Below are 18,526 nucleotides of genomic sequence, written 5' to 3' on the forward strand. Positions count from 1 at the left end.
CCAGTGGAGGCTGCCAAGCAGGAAGAGAGTGTTGTTACTTTGAGAGAGTTGGTGCGTTTTTCTCGGGTCATTGATTGTACCACAAGAGCTTTTTTTTCCAAGCTAAGAATTCTGTGTGCTTTTAAAGACTGAGGAAAAAGGATTGGCTGTGAACATTGAACGCTGAAACTTGGAATTGTGATCTGAGTGCAGACTGTAAGACACTTGTTCCAAACAACAGCAAGGGAAATGACAGGTCACATGACTTGATTGTTAGCAGTTTCAGTTTCTTCTGCATTGTAAAAGACCAGTGAACTGGACAGGCAGCTAGCAGTGAGCTTGGCTGGGACCTGTGTTTGTAGACCAGAGAAAAGACCTAGGACTGGATTCTATGTTGCCGCCACTGTAAAAGATGGCAGTCCGCATGCGTGGGTTTCAGTCCACAGCTGCCGCAATCTTATATGCGGTGGCTCATTAACATGGCCGGGGCAGACCGCCCCTCACCACAACCCCCACCCCGATGACACGGAGGGGGCGGGTGGACCATCCCCAGTTATGGCATCCTGCACCACTGTGCAGGCATCGGCGCCATTTTTAAAGCACTTAGAGTTCTTATTGACAGTTTACATTATTAAAGGCACAGTGCATGTGAACATTTTAAAAATTATTGCAGAAAGATTTCCAGCCCCTCTCTCCACCATCCACCAATAGTATTACATGTCATTCCTGCCCTTTCCCCACCGAAATGCTTAACTTGATTATATGACCTTCCCCCCCACCCCCCACCCTGCAAAGTTCAGAACCTTTTACCTTTACCCCTTCCCATCATCCTCTAGACTAATCAATTAAGTTTGACCCCGCTCCACCCCTCCCGCACTGATCAACCTTCTTGCTCCCTCCTCCCCACAGGTGTTGTGCCTCATTTTTCCAGATGGGGATCTGAAGACGCATCAGTGCAGGCTGCCAGGATGAAGAGCCGTCAAGATTGCGGGTGAGTATATGTAAATGTCTTAACTTAATGAATTTGACTCTGCTTATTGTGGTCCCGTCGCCGAGTGACTGGAGGGCTGCCATGAGGCCTTGCCGTCGCCAGTAAGTTCGGGCTGGGTCCTGCTGGCATCCAGGTCTGTGGCGGGCCTCATCCAGCGCAATCTTCATGCCCTCCACCTGGCCACAGACCCTGACGTCGAGGCCCCTATAAAATCTAGCCCCAACTCTCTGAAAAGAAGATTTGCTTCTCTTGGAAAGAACTCCTACATTTGAGGTGGTGGCTATGGTCTGTCTGGAGAGGAAAAGACCCAGGAAAAGCGGAGTTGCTGCTCTCTGTGCAGAAAGGCTCATTTGCTGAGAGGAAGCCTTGCATTTTAAAAGGTAGCAAATTGCTATTGGCTCCAGTCTCTGAAAAATCTCTGCCTCAGGAGTGATTCCTGTTGCCTCTTATGTTTTCCTGAAAGCTGCAGAAAGCTTCTATTGTTAGACTGCTATTTCAAAACCCAAGTAGACTTGTTGCTGCATTCTTTGCTGAAAGACCTGTGTGACACCTGCTGCAGATGAAGTGTCATGAACGCCTACCCATCATAGACTGTTCATAACCTTGCCTGGAGAGACTTCCAGTGGCATCGGGCTATTCGACTCTGGGACACCTCACCAAGCCGAAAATATCCTACCAGAACGTTAGAACCCAGTTATTTATTATTCCTAAGAAACAGTTGTACTCCAAAACATCCTTTTAAAACCAGTTAACCGTTTTTGGTTTGAGTGTATGCATGTGTGCATGAGGGTTAGGAAGAATAAGAAGTTTGTAAAGAATCCTTTCACATATAGAGTTATCTCATTATTGTTTAAGACTTAGTTTATTAATAAATAGTTAATTTTGTTGTTGTTTAAAGAAACCTGGTTTGGTGTGCTATATTCTGAAAGACAAATAGTATGTTTAATTTGGCTTTTTTTCCAGTAGTTGGGAAACATTACTAATATTTTGTGACCTGTGGAGTGGTAGGACCGTAGGTAATAACTTATATGTGCCTGGTATCCTGGCAGCAGTTATTATGCCTTCATCCTGCACCAGTCCTTACGAACCCCTAGCTCCCATCCAGACCATCAGGTGTCAGTCTGGCTGCTCGGGGATGAAAGCTATTTGCTAAACATTTAGCTCATACCTATCAGGAACCTGTGCTCAGATGCACAGTCCGCATACAATAAGAGTGAGGCCAGAACCAGAGCCCTCACGTGGAGCAGACCATTTTGGCTGGCAATATTGGGCAAACGGTGTAATTGTCTCCCCACTGCCTTCCTGATGTCTTTATTTATTTATTTATTTCAACTCTTCCCAAATTAAAAACTGTATCTTTTTTGTTTCTCTGCATTTTTCTCTTCCATGGAAGTTTTCCTTCCTATTTATTTTGTGAGTTCCATGTGTCCCAATCTGGCACTGCCATGTGAAGTGTGGTTGTTACTACCCTGACTCATTGGCCTCTGTGACCCTAGGCTGGATTTGAAAGTGCAGTGGGAGCAGGAGTAAGTGCTGCATCATTTGAAGATCATGTTCTCAGAGGTTGGCACTGGGACCCGCCGCCTCTGAAATGTAAAGCAATTTTTAAAGGAATGCCGGCAGGAGGGAGGGAATGGGAAGTGTGAACGCCTCCAATTAATTGGCTGTTGAGCTCATTGAGAAGCTCATTGAAAGTCCTGTTGGGAGCAGTTTGTAAGTTTCAATTGAAGGGGACGGGGAAAATGCCATGTCTGGATCGTGGCAGGATGTAGAAGTTGTGAACAATGTGGATGGCCATGAGGCCTATTGGAAGGGCTGATTAACATAATGCAGAAATCCAAAATAAAGCTCAGCTGCTCCAAAAGTGCCACAGAGTAGCTATTGCCAGAACTGAAAGACTTGCATTTGTCAGTGGTGTGTGGTAGGAATCTGGAGAGAATCTGGCATCACTTGGACAGCTGGGGTTGGCAGGGGAAGGCCTGGTGAGCAAATGTGCGCCAGCTGAGGGAGTTCAGATGGGAACAGGTTACTCTGATATTGGACAGAGCAGCCAGGATGAGCCTCATCAAATGCATCCTCCTGGACAGCAAGAGGTCAGAGGAGCACAGTGGGGGGCTGCAAGGGGAGGAAGGTGCTACCCAGCACATTGATGTACTGCCCAAGAGTCAGCTACCTACAAATGACAGAGCTCCAGTGCCATAGGTGGCTATGCCTATCCAGCCAGATGATTGCAGACGTTTGTGCTCTGATTCACAATGACCAGAGGCCTCATGACTCCCACAGCAGGCTCTTACTTGCAGCCATCACGGTCACTGTCACCTTAAACCTCTCTGAAACCGGGTGTTCCAGGGATCAGCTGCAGACCTAGGTGGCATCTCACGGTCGGCAGCTCATTACGGCATCAGGCAGGATGCCATATTCTGGAGGGCAGGGGGCATGACATCCATTTTGACACAAACTGGCCAGCGCAGGTACAGAGGGCATTAGGCTTTGCTGCCATTGATGGATTCCCTCAGGTCCGGGGGTCATTGATTGCACCAACGTAACCATCAAGGCATCGACACACCAGCTAGTAAGATTCTTGAACAGAAAGGGCTACCAATCATTGAATGTCCAGCTAGTCTGTGACCACAAGAAGTGAATCTTGCAGGTCTGCACCCAGTTCCCGGGCAGCTGTCATGACTCCTTTATCCTGCGAGAGTCCTAGGTGCCGCACCTCTTCAGGCCCACGTCCTGACTCTGTGGGTGGCTGCTGGGGGATAAGGGTTATACCTCTAAAGAGGTGGCTCCTGACGTCTGTCCAAAACCCAGACATGGATGGAGAGGCGCTACAACCAGAGCCATCTCATAATACAGAACTGCACTGAACAGATCATTGGCATCTTCCATTGCCTTGACCAGTCAGGTGGTGCCCTCCAAAGGAGCCAGCCAGAGTGTCCTGTATTGTGGTTGTCTGCTGTGCCCTGCACAGCATGACAATGCAAAGAGGTCTGGAGATGGACGGAGAAGAGGACTGGAATGCCACTATACCTTGGATAAGGACTGGGAGGGGGAAGAAGAGGATGAAGAGGAGAAGGACGGGCTCGCTGCAAACGTGGCTGGTGACCAGGTCTGGTAATGCTGTTCCAGACCTCAGGGTGAATGGCAGGCTGGTATGGCCACAAGAGCCACACTGATTCAGCAGTGCTTCACCTGATCACCCCTGAGCCCTTGCATTTGATGTCTGCAAAACTCACCTTCCAGCTTAGAGAGCTATCATACTGCTATGACCCATAACTGTGAGGTCCCATTGCCAGCCATGAGCATGCAGATTGAAGATTCCTCCACCAACATTATCTAACATCACAAGGCATGTGAATATAACATTTCCAGGGCCCCATGTTCCCTCCCACCCCACCCACCCTACAATACTACATCACCCTTTTAACATGAAACATCAGTAACACACATATCAGAGTAATAACAAAAACAAGTGATATTGTTATGATAATAAAAGAGCATGCAAATGTGCAGAACAGCACCCAGGTGACCCATTAAGTAAATCAACAGCTTGGCGCCTTCCTCTCCCTAACACCTCTACGTGTGGCAGAGGATGAGATGGAGGCAGCCTGCTCCCTACTTTCTGCCTCTGGCCGAGATGCCCGTGGCTTTGTCCTTATCTTGGAGCTGCACATGGGGACTCCTGCAGAGGCTGCTGCGCCTGCATCATTGCAGGGGCAGCCTCTGTCACAGGGCCTTGGCACACAGATGCTTCCTGAGTTGGAGAGGGCGAGGTGCTAAAGGGGGGCTGGTGCCCCCTGAGGGGTGGCCCCTTCATCTGCCTCTTCGGCTGTCTCAACACTTTCCTGGTGCCCTTGGGTGCTGTATGAGGTCATCGACTGGGACGCAGCTAGCATCTACTCTGAGCAACTCAGTGCCTTCAGCGACACTGACCAGTCGATGCTACAGAGTTTCATTCTTTCTGTGCATATCAGCGCACTGCTCCTGCACCCACTCAGAGCAGTGCTGCATATGGCTCTCCAAGAGGTTGCCCAATCTTTTAATGGAGGAACTCATGCGATTGATTCCCTGGATCATGACAGAGCACAGGCGCTGCATGGACTCCTCCATTGCCTGCCCATGGCTCCTCAAGACCTCAGGGAATTCTGACAAATGAGAAGTTATCTGCCTCTAGTTCTGAAGGAAGACCCTCCTTGTTTGTGGCACCTGAGGCCAAGCATCTACACTCACTGGAGCATCGCTGTATCTGTCCTCCGTCCTCTGAGGGGGACTGTCCACAGCTGACTCTGCCTCACCCTCCTTCTTTTGCTCATGTGTGATGTGAGGTTCACCCAGTGCTCCCCTTTCTACGCTACTCTGGGGCCCAACCAAGGTGAGTGTGTCTGCTGTGGTGGAAGGTACCAAGATAGGATGTGACGGTAATAAAAACAAGAAATGCTGGAATCACTCAGCAGGTCTGGCAGCATCTGTGGAAAGAGAAGCAGAGTTAACGTTTCGGGTCAGTGACCCTTCTTCGGAACTGACAAATTTTAGAAAAGTCACAGATTATAAGCTTATAATCTGTGACTTTTCTAATATTTGTCAGTTCCGAAGAAGGGTCACTGACCCGAAACGTTAACTCTGCTTCTCTTTCCACAGATGCTGCCAGACCTGCTGAGTGATTCCAGCATTTCTTGTTTTTATTTCAGATTTCCAGCATCCGCAGTATTTTGCTTTTATTATAGGATGTGACGGTGTTTGTTCCATGGAGTCTCCCCTTGCCAAGGATGGTGTCGCCAATTGGGCAGGTTCACTTAGCTTCCTCTCTGCAACTGGCCCTTTGGGGAACAGAAGAAAGTGGAAATGAGGACTCGTCCTACACAGCAAGATCCCCAGCACAACCATCCCCTCAGATGACAGAAAACTAAGATCCATAGCATGCATTGGGCAGGAATCTCCTCCATGCCCTTCACCTCTAGAAAGAGCTATCCAATGACTCTGTTGCTCATACCCTTCCATCTTGCCATCCTCCACCGAATACCTCCTGGGTACCTTAGCGATCTCGAGCTGTGCCTCCTCCAGTTGGGCCAAAGTGTGCAGTTGGGCCACTCCACCACCCATTCAGGCCATCTCTTGAGCATTATGGGCTCTCTTCTCCTGCAGGATGAGAGGAGAATGTTTCATGAGTAGGCTGTCCTACCTCATCCTTTCCAGCATGACATACACATAAAGAATTTCCTGCATTCCCAAGTTGCTGTCAGCTCTGTTTCTGTCAAAGAATGAGATGCAAAAATACAAGGGTTGCGATTCCCATCACTTCTGAAACAAGACTGCACCTAGTCCTGTTACTGATGCGTTCACTGCTATAATGGTTGGTAACTTTGGGTCGTAATGTGCTAGTACTGCAGAAGAAAGAAATTTTTGCTTGTTTTTTTCAAAAGCTTATTGTTGGACCTCGCTCCATCACCAGGCCTTGTCATTCTTTAATAACTGTCGCAGTGGTTCATTTATCATAGACAGATTCGGCAAAAACCTTCCCACCTGATTGACCATGCCCATAAACCTTTGCAATTCTGCAATATTCTTTCGCTCAGGAAAGTCTTTGATGACTTTTGTCTTTTGAGGGTCTGCTCTGATGTCTGATCCATCAATAAAATGACCTAGAAATGTCACCGTTTGTTGTGAAAAGACACAATTCTCATTCAACGTTAGACATGCCTCCTGCAATCTCTTCAACACTGCTCGCACTCTCTCATTGTGTTCCTGCTGACTTGCACTGTGGATCAGCACATTGTCCATGTGACAGATGATCCCTTCTAATCCCTCCGGGATTCTGGACATCACTCTTTGGAAAATTTCCGGTGCTGACATAATTCCAAAAGGTAATCTGTTAAAACAGAATCTTCCAAATGGTGTTTTAAAGTCCTCAGTAGTTTAGATTCTTCATCCAAAGGTACTTTCCAAAATCCGCTGTTAGCATCTAATTTAGTTAAAATTGTTCCTTTCACTAGCTTTGCCAGACTCTCATTCACTGATGCCATTATATGTATTTCCCGCTCTACAGCCTTGTTTAATTGTGTAAGGTCTATTCAAATTCAGATGGACCCTTTGGTTTCTTCACTGGAACGATACCTGAACACCATCCAGTAGGCTTAGTAACTGGTGAGATGACTCCCTGTTTGATCATTAGCTCTATTTGTTTCTTAACACTCTAAGAGTGGTTGTGGAACTTTTCTTGGTGTGTATAAGCACAATGGTTCTGCATCTTTTCTTAATGTGATGTGGTAGGCTCTTTTTAGTTTTCCCAATCCTTTGAATAATATAGGGAATTCAGCCCTAAAATTCCTAGGCTGTTTCTCTAAGCCTTTCAGCTTTTCAACTCCACATATTAACTGTAAATCTATGCAAGCTTTTCTGCTTAATAGCAAGCAATTCTGATTCTTAATAATATATAATATCTCAGGAATTTCTTTTCCCCTGTAACTCAGAATCATTTTCAGCTCTTCTGACACCATTTATTGAATTTGACACTCTCGATGATCACAATTTTTCTTACATTAAAGTAAGTTTCCAGAGCCTTAATAACCTCCTTGTACATAGCTTTCGTCTTTGCCCTGTGTTATGAGGATGTCTTCTGCGCACTCCCCCATGGCCTATAACAACGCACTGATTTGCCCCTTGTCTGGCTACTGCACGAGACTCGATGCAGTACGGTATCTAGTAAATTTCCAGACCCATTTTGGTCACACCTCTGCTTAGTTCAGTCCAGCTACTTTCTCAAAGTTCTCCAGTAAGGGCAGTGATTTTTCCATTTCTTCTTCAGTTTACTGTTTCCATCATGTAATATTCTGATGCTGATTAGTCTTATAACAGAATATCTGATAGATTCACGGTTACAGAAACAGTTTATTTACGTGTCTGCTATCTATGGCTTCCAATTTCACTCTACACAAGGTTTTATACAAGTTCTGTTACATCACTTCCTGTGATGACACTCACAGACTATTTACATATTCTGCCCAGTAACAACCCTTTATTACATTATACTACACTGACCTCCATCACCACCTCTATCCAAGCCCTCTTGGTCTCTCTGGGTGGATTTCTCCTTCCAGACACTGGGAAGAACACCTCCCTCTTCTCTGCCACTACATCCGTAAGTGCCTCCAGCGAGGCATCAGAAAACTGTGGTGCCACCCGGGGACGCATGCCTATGCCAACACTAGCCCTCTGAACTGCCTGTTGCTGCATTTCTGAAGGCAACGGCAAGCCCAGTCATGGCTGCCGCTTGCCTTTTAAAATTGCCCTCAGTGACTTGGTCCCACCTCCAGGATGCTTCCAGTGCCTCTAATTTGGTGGTGTACTGACCCCCAGGCCAATTAGGCCCTTTACATTTGAAAATAGCATCGCGTCAGCAGGTGCAGGGTCGAGACCCGGAAATGATCCGGGCGTCGAGTTCCCAATGCCAGAACAAAACTCCAGCCCCCTTTTTATATCTTTCATTAACATATTGAAGAAGTACACTTAATGGTTGAATTTTCACAAGCATATTTTACAAAGGTAGAATTTGTACGTAGTCCAGTAGTATAATCAGAATACTGCCTCATCTTAAATTATAACATTTTAGCAGTCAGCAGTGCCTATCAGTCATTGCTTTATTGCTATATGTCTTTGCAGTTGTTATAAATGTAGACGTGTGTAGATACGTCTTGGGTTCAGTGGTGTCAATCATCACCATAAGAGTTCTGAGTGGTAGAGACGCAGGCAGTGCCCGACTGAACAGAGAGGCCCCGGACTGTCCCGAAATTGTGTCTCAGGCCTCACCTACATCTTTGGGATGAGCTACCAGTGCTTGTCTCACATCCACTGGCAGCTCGCTGCATGAGAAAAATGAAGTTTGGGTTGCTGGCTGCACCTTCCGGTAAGTATTAACATATGAACTAGGAACAGGAGTAGGCAATTCAGCCCCTTGAGCCTTTTCTTCCATTCAATGAGTTCATCGCTGATTTGCAACCTAGCTCCATATACCTGCCTTTTCCCCATATCCTTTGATACCTGCGGCTAACAAAAATCTATCAATCTCAGTTCTAAAATTAACATTGATCTGGCATCAATTGCCAATTGCAGGAGAGTTCCAAATTTCTACCATCCTTTGCATGCAGACGTGTCTCCTAATTTCACTCCTGAAAAGTCTGGCTCTAATTTTTAGACTATGCCTCCAAGACCTAGACACCCCAACTAACAGAAATAATTTATCCCAATCTAACCTATATATTCCCCTGAATATAGAATCATAGAAAAGTTACAGCACAGAAAGCCCAATTCAGCCCATCGTGTCTGCACCGGCTGAAAAAAAAACTAGCCGCCCAATCTAATCCCACCTTCCAGCACCTGGTCCGTAGCCTTGCAGGTTACAGCACTTCAGGTGCAGATCCAGGAACCTTTTAAATGAGTTGAGGGTTTCTGCCTCCACCACCGATCTGGGCAGTGAATTCCAGACACTCACCACCCTCTGGGTGAAAAAGTTTTCCTCATGTCCCCTCTAAACCTTCCATCAATCACCTTAAATCTGTGCCCCCTGGTAATTGACCTCTCTGCTAGGGGAAACAAGTCCTTCCTGTCTATTCTATCTCGGCCCCTTATAAATTTGTACACCTCAATTAAGCCACACCTCAGTCTCCTCTGTTCTAAGGAAAACAACCCTAACTGATCCAATCGTTCCTCATAGCTGCGACTTTCAAGCCCTGGCAACATTCTTGTAAATCTCCTCTGTACTCTCACTAGAGCAATTATGTCCTTCCTGTAATGTGGTGACCAGAACTGTACGCAATACTCCAGCTGTGGCCTAACCAGCGTTTTATACTGTTCCAGCATTACATCCCTGCTTTTGTATTCTATACCTCGGCCAATAAAGGAAAGCATTCCATATGCCATCTTCACAACTTTATCTACATGTCCTGCTACCTTCGGAGACCTGTGAACATGCACTCCAAGGTCTCTCACTTCCTCTACCCCTCTCAATATCCTCATGTTTATTGTGTATTCCCTCGCTTTGTTTGCCCTTCCCAAATGCATGACCTCACACTTCTCTGGATTGAATTCTATTTGCCACTTTTCTGCCCACTCAACCAAACCATTGATGTCATTCTGGAGTCTACAGCTATCCTCTTCACTATCAACTACATGGCCAATTTTTGTGTCATCTGCAACTTTTCCAATCATGCCTCCCACATTTAAATCCAAATCATTAATATATACCACAAACAGCAAGGGACCCAATACTGAGCCCTGTGGAACGCTACTGGAATCTGCCTTCCAATCATAAAAATATCCATCAACCATTACCCTTTGTTTCCTGTCACTGAGCCAATTTTGGATCCAATTTGCACATTCCCCTGTATCCCATGGGCTTTCATTTTTCTAACCAGTCTGCCATGCGGGACCTTGTCAAATGCCTTACTAAAATCCATGTATACTACATCCACTACACTACCCTGATCAATCCTCCTTGTTACTTTCTCAAAAAATTCAATTAAATTAGTAAGACATGACCTTCCATTAACAAATCCATGCAGACTATCCCTGATTAATATTTTGAAAACTTTGAACAAATCACCACTTAACCTTCTAAATTTCAGGGATTATAACCCTAGTTTGTTTAATCTTTCCTCATAATTTATTCTTTGGAATCTGGCTATCATTCTGGCAAACCAACAGTGCATTCCCTCCAAGGCCAGTATATCCTTCCTAAGGTCTGGCAGCATCTGTGGAGAGAGAAGCAAAGTTAATGTTTCAGGTCAAGTGACCTGAAACGTTAACTTTACTTCTCTCTCCACAGATGCTGCCAGACCTGCTGAGTATTTCCAGCACTTTTTGGTTTTATTTCAGATTTCCAGCATCTGCAATATTTTGCTTTTATCCTTCCTAAGGTCTGGTGCCTAGAACTGCTCGCAGTACTCCAGCTGTGGTCTGACCAGGGCTTTGTTTAGCTGAAGCATAACTTCTACCTCCTTGTTTTCTAGTCCTCTAGATATAAAGGACAGCATTCCATTAGCCCTTTTAATTATTTTTTGTACCTGTTCATGGCATTTTAATGATCTATCTACCTGGAGCCCCAAGTTGCTTTGGACCTCCATTTTTTCTAGCATTTTGTCATTTAGAAATTACCCTGTTCTATTCTTTTTGGGTCCAAAGTGGATGACGTCACATTTACCTACATTGAAATCCATTTCTCACAGTTCTGCTCATTCACTTAATCTGTTCATACCTCTGTAATTTTATGCGTCCATCTACATTGGGTGCAATGCAGCCTATTGTTATCAACAAATTTGGATATGTGGCTTTCTATTCCATCATCTAAGTCATTAATGAATACAATGAATAGTTGCAGCACCAATACAGATGCTTCGGGACACCAGTAGTCACATCCTGCTAATTAGAATACCTACCCACTCTCCCTCCTCTCTGTCTCCTTCCGCTCAGCCAATTTCCTGGCCAGATCAATAATTTGTCTTCAATTCCATGAGCTTCAACTTTAGCTAACAGTCTTTTATGAGGGACTTTATCAAATGCCTTCTGGAAGTCCAAATAAATAACATTCATAGACATTCCCTGTCCACTCCTTTAGTCACCTCTTCAAAAAATTCAATCAGTTTTGTCAGGTGTGAACAATCCTTTACAAATCTGGGCTGGGGCTGTGGGTTTGATGTTTGGATCGGAAAATGGATGGAGGGGAGTGGAGGGATTGTCAGGATTGTAGAGTCGGGGAGCACTCCTGTTCCTCCTGATTTCACAGAAAATCGAATTTTAAAAATGCACCTAACGCTTACCTTTTGTTGGTGGGTGTGGGGTCAAGAATCCTGATTGGGCCAGTTTTCGGGCCTGTCCCGCTTATTGAGAGCAAATTTTACACAGGCATTAGGCCCATTATTAACATATTTTAAGAGGTCTATCTAATACCACCTGCATCACTCAAAAAAGATTCTCACAAATTTGGCAATGGATCCATGCCTGCACATTTTTTTTATTTGTTCACAGGATGTTGGTATCACTGGCAAGGTGAACATTTATTGCCCATCCTAATTGTCCTAACTGAGTGACTTGCTAGGCCATTTCAGAGGGCAGTTAAGAGTCAACCATGTTGCTGGATAAGGACAGCAGATTTCCTTCCCTAAAGGGAATTAATGAACAAAATACATTTTTTTTAACATGTTGCAGTAGTTTCATTGTCACTATTAGTGATACTACTGTTCATTCCAGATTTACATAATGAACCATTGTTATGGTGGGATTTGAACTTCTGTCACCACATCATGAGTCCAGACCACTAGATTACTACTATAGTAGCATAACCACTGTGCTACCATACCTCAACTGTGCACAGGCTTTCCCACTGCTTGATTGATATGCTTTGTGCCTGTTTTACACACCAAAAATGGGTGCAATGTATATCAATTTCTCCCCCAGTGTCTAATGTTTGAGAGTTGACTGACTCTTGTATATATTTACTTGCACAATAGTGTAACCTGGGAATATATTAAGAATACCCTCTTGCGACCTGGACCTTTCGTACATGCACTTCTTAAATCTCTCCGAAGGTGGACCAGGCAAGCACTTGGCGAGATAAGGCTTGATACAAAGCAAAAGCTCCTTTATTTCACAGTAAGCTCTTCATAAAATGGTAGTTATAACCAAACTCACTTAATTTAAATAGTACAACTGACCTTTGCATAACAGTACCAAATATAGAATATGCCGAGTTTCCCCAGATCGCCTGAAAGCAGCAACTTTATTTTTAAGTGGTAAAGTACCACTGCATGAATCAGTACAACTGCTTAATTGAACTATGTAATCTTATATATTCTGTAATTATAGAACTGTGAGGTAGATAAATGATAGTCCTGAGAAAGTCAGATTGCAGATCACTTCAATTTAAACAAGATGTCTTCTAACTATTCTTCCAGCATTTCTGAACTCTTAGTCTTGGCGAAAACTCTTGTAGCTTCCTCCATACAGCATCTTCTTTCAAAAAGCCTCTTTCCCGTCTGTCACAGAGATCTATGGCCTCATGGAACCAAGATTCAGACATTGCAGTGCGTCCAGGACTGCATTGCGTGTGGCTGTCAAGGTCACAGTAGCATTTAACTTTTATGCTCCTGGAACCTTGCAGGCTGCCACAGATGATATCAGACACACCTCTCAATTCTCTGTGCACTTCTGCATAAAAGAGTCTCTGCAGCTCTATATGCTTTGAGAAATGACTATACATCATTCCCTATTGCCAGAGAAGCACAGAGGCAGAGAGCACAAGGATTCAACAGGATTGTGCGATTCCCCAGGGAGCCACTGACTGCACACATGTAAACATGCGGGCCCCTCATTTAAACTTGGAGATGTTCAGCAATAGGAAGGGATTCATTCCCTCAATGTGCAGCTTGTCTGCAACCACCGGCAATGCATCATGCAAGTGAATGTCTGCTATTCAGGGAGCTGCCACGATGCATTTATAACGAGATGGTCATCTGTCCCAAAGCTCTTTGAACCCCAATGCAATGTGCATGGCTGGCTGCTAAATGGCAATGGCTCATGAATCCCCTGAGAAATCCCCAGATAGCAGCTGAGCACACATACAATGACAGACCACCAGGAAGATCATTGAGCAGTTGGGGTCCTCAAGCAGAGGTTTTAGATGCCTGTAGTACTTGGCCGAGGAGGCATCTAGAATTGTGGTAATTTGCTACATGCTCTACAATCTGGCGATCATGAGAGACCACCCGTTATCATTAGCAATTGTGACAGAGGGTCAACCTCAGGAGGAGGTAAAAGGAGAAGGAAGCAGAGGAGGAGGACCTGGAGGAGCACTAGAGGCTTGCAGGTAGAAGGGGTGCACCTGGGAGTGACACTTGCCACCATATAATTGAAGACTGATTTTGAGCGATGTGCTCCACCAACAGACTCCAGAACACTGTTGCCACATGATGTTCTTTCCATTACTGAGGATCCATCAGGAAGTCCATTATCTGCACTCAATCCTTTCAACCTCTTCCCCATGTAGATCATAATAAAAAAGACCATTGATTCCCCCACTACCCAATTACCATCATCACTATTAATATACATCGAAAACAATGTAAACAAGCACAATCAATAGCACATAGCAATGTTAAACTATTCACCCTAGTGCTTATCCTTTGTGACTATCTATAAGTGCTCTTGTGACTGCAGTGGAAGCAGCAACCTCAGTGATCAGGTGCTACACTATTCCAACATACTCTTGGTTGGTCTCCCACATTCTACCCTCCATACACATGAGGCCATCCAAAAGTCTGCTACCCCTGTCTTAACTTGTACCAAGTCTGTTCCCCTATCACCTTTGTGCTCGCTATCTTACATTGGCTCCCAGTCAAGCAACATCTTGATTTTAAAATTCTCATTCTGGAGGGCCTCACCCCTCCCTATCTCTGTAATCTCCTCCAGCCCCATAACCCTCTGAGATATCTGTACTCCTCTAATTCTGGCCTCTTGAGCATCCCTGATTTTAATCGCTCCGCCGTTGGTCGCTCCGCATTCAGTTGCCTAGGCCCTAAGCTTTGGAATTCCTAAGCTCTGGAACTCCCTCCTGACAGCTCTCCGCCTCTCTATCTTGCTTTCCTCCTTTAAGACACAGCTTAAAACCTACCTCTTTGATCAAGCTTTTGGTCATCCGACCTAATCTCTCCCTATGTGGCTTGGTGTCATATTATGTTTTGTAACGCTCCTGTGGAGCACGCTGGGACGTCTTATTACGTTAAAGGCGGTATATAAGTATAATTTATTGTTTTTGTTATTGTTGTTGTACATGATGTTGAGCTCCACAGGTCTCTGGATGGAATTGACCAGCCTCTCCACACTCAAGAAGATAGCTTCCAGCTCTGTGGCAAGCCATGCACCAAGGTGGAGGTGGACTCCCCCATTCCCCTAGCAACGAGCCATAAGTTTTCAGGTAGGCTGTCCATTGCACCACACCTTTGGTTTGTTGCTTCCATCAGCCTTCTTTTGAAACTTGGTACTGTGAGGTCCTCATCTGACTTCACTATAGCCAAGCTAGTATGCAACATTGTCCCCTGGAAAGATGACACCTGTGGTGTCTCCTCCACCTGGCATGGTTGCTGCCCAGTAGTGTCTGGTGTGTCCCACCATGAAGAGCCATATTCTAACCTAGCCTCTAAGTTATGTGTGATGCCAGTGTCTGAGCTGGTGCCTGCGACAGTGGTAGCCATTGACGCAGTGCATTCTTCCTCGCTGCCCTCCTCCTCCTCTTCTTCTTCGGGAGAGGGACCGCGAGGTGGCTGTTGTTCACCTTGCACTTGCTTGGGATGGGGCAATGTGGACCTTGCTCCTAGCAGCCTGCAGTGCTAACCTTGGACAATTTAGGGTGCAGCTCCTTCCCCGGTTAGGTCTTCCTGCTGCCTATTTGTGCTATTTTGTCCTGGAAGAGAAAGAGTGGTGATTGTGAATGAGTGTATTGACAGTTGTATTTGTGTGTGTGCGATGCCACACATGATTGAAGAGCTGTGAGATGTAACTGAGGTGTGAGTAGTGCCTCTGAAGGATGCAATAGTGTAGTTAGATGGTGGATGAAGTGTTTTGAGATTGTGATGCTGGTGGTTGTGCAGTTATTTGAAGGTGTGTTTGTGAGATGGGATCCCACCTTGATCATTCATGTTGTCACTACATTTCTTGCGGCACTAAAACCACATTCTGGGACCAGGCTCCTGGCTGTCACCACCCAGGTGATCTCCTCCCATTCATGGTGCGTCAGCTGCCTCTGTGGTCTCCTTCCCCCTGTGGGTAGAGGACATCACCCTTCCTCTATATCTCCACCATGACCTCCAGTGCTACATTGAAGAACCTGAGCCTTCTCTCTAGCTCCTTGAACCATCTTTTCATGTTGGCTTCTCTTCCAGCCAGTACACTCAATGCCTTCAGTGGAAGTGGTGAGTGCAGGCTACATATACAGCTCCAGAAAAATTGTGTCTAATCAGCCCTTGAGTGCTAAACTAGCGGTTATCAGTTTCAGTACCTGCAAGCATGTCTGAATCATGATAATCATCAATTAACCTGAAAATTGCATGCTATTCCAGACTTTCAAACAGGTGTTTCAGATTAGCAAAGAACCTATTTAGCTGGACCCCAGCCACATAAATACTGTGGCAACAAGAGCAGATTGGAGGCTGGGAATTCTGCGGCGAGTAACTCACCTCCTGACTCCCCAGTGCCTGTCCATTATCTACAAGGCACAAGTCAGGAGTGTGATGGAATAATCTCCACCTACCTGGATGGGTGCAGCTTCAACAACACTCAAGAAGCTTGACACCATCCAGGACAAAGCAGCCCGCTTGATTGGCACCCCATCTATCACCTTCAACGTTCACTCCCTACACCACCAATGCACAGTGGCAGCAATGTGTACCATCTACAAGATGCATTGCAGCAACTCACTGAGGCTCCTTCGACAGCACCTTCCAAACCCGCGACCTCTACCACCTAGAAGGACAAGGACAGCAGATGCATGGGAAAACCACAACCTTCAAGTTTCCCTCTAAACCACACACCATCCTGACTTGGAACTATATCGCCGTTCCTTCACTGTCACTGGGTCAAAATCCTGGAACTGCCTCCTGTCATGATTGTATGTGTGGGCTTGAATATTTGGTACTTGGAAGGTAAATTAAAAGTAGCTTTGTGCTTTGGGGAAAACATTTGACCTGGGAGTTGTTGTAAGATCAAATAGCTTTGTAGTCACAGTGAGAGGAGTAAGCAAGGACTCTACAGAAGTTTTTAAAAAGACATTTGTTAAATCTTTGTTAAAGTTACAGCTGTGATTTCAAGTGTGATTCATTTCAGTCTGAGATGTGATATCTCTCTAACAGCACTGTGGGTGTGCCTACACCAGATGGACTGCAGTGGTTTAAGTCGTAGCTTACCAGAATGCAAGGGCAATTGGGAATAGACAACAAGTGCTGACCTTGCCAGCGATGCTCACATCCCATGAAAGAATAAAAACAGGCACCTTTCAAAATAACCTCCAAAGACTTTGCAATACAAAGGGTTCATAGGAACACAGGAGCAGGAGTAGGCCATTCAGTCCATCGATTCTCTCCGCCATTCATGAGCAGGTTCATCATGGCTGATCATCTACCTCAATGCCACTTTCCCACGTTCCCTTGATGTCATTAGTATCTAGATAACTATTGATTTCTGTCTTGAACATGCTCAACGATTGAGCTTCCACAGCCCTCTGGGGTAAAGAATTCCAAAGATTCACCACCCTGTGAGTGAAGAAATTCTTCCTCATCTCAGTCTTAAATGGCCTACAACTTATTCTGAGACTATATCCCCTGGTTCTAGACTCACCAGCTTGGGGAAACATCCTATCTACATCCACCCTGTCACATCCCATAAGAATTTTGTAAATTTCAATGAGAGCATTCTTTGAAACTTTAGGAATACAGGCCCAGTTTCTTCAATCTCTCATAATACAATCCTGCCAACCCAGGGATTAGTTTGGTGAACCTCTATTGCACTCCCTCAATGTCAAGTATATCCTTCCTTAGATAAGGATACCAAAACTGTACACAATTATCCAGCTGTGGTCTCATCAAGGCTTTATACAACTGCAGCAAGACATCTTTACTACTGTCGTCACAACCCCTTGCGATGAAGTCCAACATATAAGCCTTCCTAATTGCTTGCTGCACCTGCATGCTAGATTTAGTGATTCATGAACAAGGACACCCAGATCCCTTTGCACATCAACACTTCCCAACCTCTCACCATTTAAGAAATACTCTGTATTTCTGTTTTTTTCTACCAAAGTGGATAACTTCACACTTATTCACATTATATTCCATCTGCCATGCTCTTTCCCATTCACTTAGCCTGTCCAAGGCCCCTTGAAGCTTCCTTGCATCCTCCTCACAACTTACATTCCCACCTAGTTTTGTGTCATTGGCAAATTTGGAAATATTACATTTGGTCCCCACATCCAAATCATTTATATAGATTGTGAACAGCTGTGGCCCCAGCACTGATCCTTGTGATACCCGATTAGTAACAGCATGCCATCCTGAGAATGGCCTGTTTATTCCTACATTCTGTTTTCTGTCTGTTAACCAATTTTTAATCCATACCAGTACATTACCCCAATTCCATGTACTCTTATTCTGTTTACTAACCTGTATGGGAATTTATCAAAAGCCTTCTGAAAATCCAAATATACCACATCCACTGGTTTTCTTATATCTATACTACAAGTAACATCCTTAAATAACTCCAACAGGCTTGTCAAATATGATTTTCCTTTCATAAATCCATGTTGAGTCTGCCCAATCATATCATTATTTTCTAAGTGTCTAATTATCACATCCTTTATAATAGATTCTGACATTTTCCCTGCTACTGATGTCAAACTAACAGGTCTATAATTCCCCGTTTTCTCTCTCCCTCCTTTCTTAAATAATGGGGTTACATTTGCTACTTTCCAGTCTGCAGGAACCTTTCCAGAATCTATAGAATTTTGAAAGATAACCATCAATG

Source organism: Heterodontus francisci, chromosome 2, assembly GCF_036365525.1.
Source record: "Heterodontus francisci isolate sHetFra1 chromosome 2, sHetFra1.hap1, whole genome shotgun sequence".
NCBI classification, from domain to species: domain Eukaryota; kingdom Metazoa; phylum Chordata; class Chondrichthyes; order Heterodontiformes; family Heterodontidae; genus Heterodontus; species Heterodontus francisci.